We start from the raw sequence: 5,449 nt of genomic DNA on the forward strand, positions 1-5,449 counted from the left end.
GGTAAGTTTAGAAGGTCAGCCTTATCATTTTCAGTATGGTAATTGATGCAATGATATGGAAATCGATGCGGGTAGAGTAGAATTTCATAGGGATAATATGGAGGAATCACCAAAATATGCAGCACAACAATTGTTTGATATGCTAAGTGCAGCTACCAGTGAACTGTAGCCTGGATGCAAGAATCATTCAGTTCTATCTGTTGTGGCACGATTACTGCACATGAAAGCGGAGCACCATTTTTCAGAAAGGTGTTACGATGATTTTGTGCAGTTAGCAAAAGAAATGTTGCTTGAAGGCAATGTCATGATTGATAATTTTTACCAGACAAAAAAAATTAGTTCGAGGATTAGGACTACCCATGGAAAAGATTGATTGTTGTTGAAATAATTGTATGATATACTGGGGTCTTGACTCTGAATTAAGAGAATGCAAGTTTTTAATCTTTCAAGATATCAACGGCGGGGTCAAGGGACAGGTAGAGTACAAAGAGAGAAGGCTTTCAAGAAGATGTATTATTTCCCTCTTGTTCCTCGCCTTCAAATGTTATATGCATTTAAGGCGACAGCTGAACACATGAGATGGCATGTTTTGCATGAATATGAGGATGTTATAATGACTCATCCGTCAGACTCTGACGCCTGGAAACACTTTGATAATGTTGGCTCAAGGGTCAATTTTTAATCTCGGATTTTGATGATTAATACAAAACGAATAAATTTAAAATTATGTTATTTGTGCTAATTTTATTTTATGCAGAATTTCTATGGAAAGAAAATCATACAAGGCAAATCCTACATTGAGTGTGAAGATTTCGAAGACCTAGTAGCTAGGTATTTAGGAAACATTGTAGGATAGAGAGAAAATCCATATATGAGCACAAAAATCCTTTTCTCTCTCAAAAATATTTTTCGGAAAATTAGTTTTCTTCAAAATAATCTATTTTCGAAAATATTCCTTCAAATCGAAAAGATTTATTTTCCTAAAACTAAAGAGATTTCTTCTCTAATGTTTTTGGTAATAAAATCATTCACCTTTATCGGAAATATATTTTGCAAGATCTAAAGTGTTTTAAAGTTATTCTCTTACCTTAAAAATGAAGGAAAATCTCTTTCGGTTTTGGTAAGTGCATCTTTCCGCAAATAGTTTCTCTCCAACATAAATGCTGTCGAAAATCTTTTCTAAAGGAAAGTGAAAATCGGGTTTTATTCTCTTACCAAAAAGAGATAAAACAATTTTTGGTAATAAAGATTTTCACATCTTCTAAAACAAGGAAAGAAGATATTCTGATCTCTTTCCAAAAAGCGACAGCTCCTTCGTTTCCTATATAAAGGAACATTCACGCCTTAAACATTTGGTGAAGTAAGAGTATTTGTTTTAAGAGCACTCTCTCTCATTGAACGAATCTTTTTCTCTCAAAACTTACTCTACCCCCATTTTCTTTTCATCTCTATTCTTAACGTTTTCAATATTTGAAGTGAAAAGAATTTTTACAATTACTTTTGAAAAACAATTCTGTGTTCTAATCGATTTTCTAATCTAATAAAATTGTTTTTCCTGTGCTTATATAGGCGTTTCTTTTTGTCTATTTAGAATCTGTATTCTATAGTAGACAGGCTCTTTATTTTGTTAAACTTTTGAGTGTAATAGCTTAAGTGAGAAGCTATTGAGATAGAGGTTATCAAGCGACCTTCTCCATGTGTGGGATAGTAATGTCTTGAATCGAGTTTTCTGTATTCTACCAAAAACAGAAAGGGTTGAGGTTAACTAGAACCTTTGGAAAATCTAGTGGGACAAAAAGGGTAGATCTAGGTTTTTGATCTATTGCCTTATACTGTTGGTTTGTCTCTTACCCTTTAAAAGAGATAACTTAGTGGAGGATCTCAAGATGCGTCTTGGGGAGTGGATGTAGGCGAGTTAGTGCCGAACCACTATAACTCTCGGTGTTGATCTCTTTATTTCTGTAGTTTGGTTGTTACTGTCTCTTTTATACTCTTGTTTAATTTCTTAGAAATGCTGAAATTGTTAATAATTCAGATGTTCTAAAACGGCAATAAGTTTCATCTATTCTAAACGTTAGAACTCTGGTATTCTAATATAGTGAATATACAATGTTCTAACTGTTGTTCTATTTCTAGTATAATTCACTGTTTGGGTTTCTATTTTGTTTTCTAAACTTTATGAGGATGTTCTAATCCTGATAACTCTCCATCATAAAGTTACTTTAACATTTGATTAAGACTCTGTGAAGAAGTTCTAATAACTATCTTTCACATAGTGTTATATGGTTTTGCAAACTTTATGAGGAAGTTCTAAGTTCGATAACTTTCCTTCATAAAGAAGCTCTGATATTGTACAAGTCAGTGTGAAGCTGTTCTAATCAATAGCTGCACTTTGCACAGACTTTCTATATCTGAAATTAGAACATTGTGAGGAGATTCTAATCCATATTCTACTCTCACAAAGTTCTGTGTGTTTTTCCGCTGCACTTAGAATTCTAATTCTTGTTTAGAATTTCTAAAATTTATTTCAGTTTTTAGAAAACCCAATTCACCCCCCTCTTGGGTTGTGCCATACACATTCGGGACCCACAGATAACAATCATCCTGTGTTTGATGCTGATATGAGAAATGTGAGATTGAGGCTTTGTACTAATGGGTTTCAGCCATTTGGCCAATCAGGACAACAATATTCATCATGGCGTGTCATTGTCACACCATAGAATCTACCACCCTCAATGTGTATGAAAGATGAATACATGTTTTTGTATGTTATTGTACTTGGCCCTAATAATCCGAAACACAAAATTGATGTGTTTCTGCAACCTTTGATTGTCGAACTTAATTATTTATGGGAGTATGGGGTTGAAACGCTCGATATTTTGGCCAATCAGAATTTCATAATGCGAGCTGCTTTGCTTTGGACCATCAGTGATTTTCCAGCATTAGGAATATTATCTAGGTGGAGTACGGCAGGCAAATTAGCTTGTCCTCATTGCATGGAAAACACTAATGCATTTACTCTAAAAAATGGAGGTAAACAATGTTGGTTTGATTGTCATCGTAAATTCTTAGCAGAATCTCACCCTTGGAGGAGAAATCGACAATGCTTTAGAAAGAACACGACTATTGCTGATCCCCCTCCGCATGTGAAGTCTGGAGCTGAAATATTACAAGAAATTGAAGATCTGGGGCTTATGAAAGTTACAGAGTTAGGTGTAGAAGAGGTAAATGGAAGAATTGGCAGGAATAGCGGATGGAAAAAGCGAGGCATCTTCTGGGATTTGCCATACTGGAGTTCACTTCTTATCCGTCATAACCTTGATGTGATGCATATAGAAAAAAATGTGTTTGAAAATCAATTCAACACTGTCATGAACATTGAGGGGAAATCCAAGGATAAGTTTCCAAAGGCATGTTATTCTTTAGATAAACCCCAAAGGCAATTATTGTGCGAATGGGTCCGATCATTAAGGTTTCCAGATGGATACTGTTCAAATATGGGTAGATGAGTGGACATGAGGAAATACAAATTGTTTAGCATGAAAAGCCATGACTGTCATGTTTTCATGCAAAGATTGATTCCTATGGCATTCCGAGAATTATTGCCAGTGAAAATTTGGGAAGCGATAACAGAATTGAGTCTCTTTTTCAAGGAATTGACATGACTGTTATCCGATGTGATGATATGAATCAATTAGCGCGAGAAATCCAGTAGTGATATGCGAATTGGAGTAAATTTTTCCACCCAACTTCTTTGCTTTTATGGAGCATCTGCCTGTTCATTTACCCTATGAATGTCGTATAGCAAGATCGGTACAATATAGATGGATGTATCCATTTGAGAGGTGAATCACTAACATCCCATTCTAATCATTACATATTTTATTTCAACTCATATTTACATATTGGCTTTGTACAATTACAGACACCTGCAGAAAATTAAAAAGAATGTGTGCAATAAGGCAAAGGTCGAGGGATCAATTTGCAATGCATATTTGGTGCAAGAAGCTTCCACCTTCTGTTCACACTACTTCGAACCATATGTTTACACCAAGCATCGGAGAGTGCCACGTAATGATGATGGAGGAAATCGAATAAAACCTGAGTTAGAAGGAAATCTAACAATTTTCACCTATCCTAGGCGTACGATTGGTAAATAAAAAAAAAAAAAGACGATTGACTGGTGCAGAGATACGAGCGGCTCAAACCTATATTTTGTTGAATTGCGAAAAGATTACACCATTTGTACAATAAGTATAAATCTTGTAGAGAGTCTAAACCCGGTCTGGGGCTTAGTTAAATCATATTTATGATAATTTTGTTCGTTCATAAACAGGAAATCTATCAAGCTTTTGCGGCTTTAAAATCCCAATTTGACTGATACTGCAGTTGATGCAAAACTGGACTCTGAATTTGCAGAATGGTTCAAATGATATGTAAGTAACTTTCTAGTTACACAACATATATGTGTGCATCCTTAGATCTTACTCGTGTCATTACTATTTCCCATAGGCTCGAAACTCGGGAAGCGATATTAATAACAGATTCATTACGGATCTAGCAAAGGGACCTCTACCGGTTGCTAATTCCTACTTTGGCTACTTTGTAAATGGTTACAAGTTTCACACCGAGGGTTATGGGAGAAGCAGAAAGACAATGAACAGTAGTGTTTGCATAAAGGAATCAAACTACAGTGACGTGTCAAATGATTTTTATGGCAAATTGGTTGACGTTTTGGAGTTAGAATATCCAAGCCTACCAATCAAATGCACAATCTTATTCAAATGTGAATGGTTTGATCCTACACCAAACGTTGGCATGAAGGTTTATCCTAAGTATAATCTTGTGGATATTAATCAAAGAAGAAGATATACAAAGTATGAACCTTTTGTCTCGGTAATGCAAGCTGCACAGCTGTACTATGTCCTATATCCATCATTTAAACGAGATCGTTGCGATTGGATGACAGTATGTAAAATCAAGCCTAGATCAGTTGTTCATGCAGTTGAAACCAAACAATCTACTTCACTCGTAGTATCGGAGCCATTTTAAGAAGTTAGGATTGATACGCAACCGATGCAAGTTGCTGAAGATTTAACGGATAGATTGGATGATAAAAGCGAAATTTATGTTGAAATAGGAGCATCAGATGAAGAAGAAGAAGAACAAGAAGAAGAAGAAGAAGAAGAGGAAGCAGATGATGATGAAGACACTTAATACTTTGAAGAATTTTAATGTTATAAATTGATAGATGTATATATAATATTATTAATGAAGAATTTTAATGTTATTCACTTTCTTTATACATATTCATTTTAATGTTCTACAATTCATATAATTATATACATACATATGTAGGTTATGTTATCTGTAGTACAGATGGCTAGAGGCAGGGCGTTTGATTCAGACGCGTCTGGCTGTGGTTCGCGTGGAGGTCGTGGCCGAGGAC

General features: G+C 35.2%; 1 pseudogene; it reads left to right on the forward strand.

The window, feature by feature from the left end:
- The first annotated feature begins 508 nt into the window (after window positions 1–508).
- On the forward strand, window positions 509–5,052 carry LOC149494956 (uncharacterized; annotated as a pseudogene).
- Window positions 5,053–5,449: the final 397 nt, after the last annotated feature.

Source organism: Jatropha curcas, chromosome 7, assembly GCF_041381405.1.
Source record: "Jatropha curcas cultivar XTBG-Jc1 chromosome 7, XTBG_Jcur_1.0, whole genome shotgun sequence".
Classification (NCBI taxonomy): Eukaryota; Viridiplantae; Streptophyta; class Magnoliopsida; order Malpighiales; family Euphorbiaceae; genus Jatropha; species Jatropha curcas.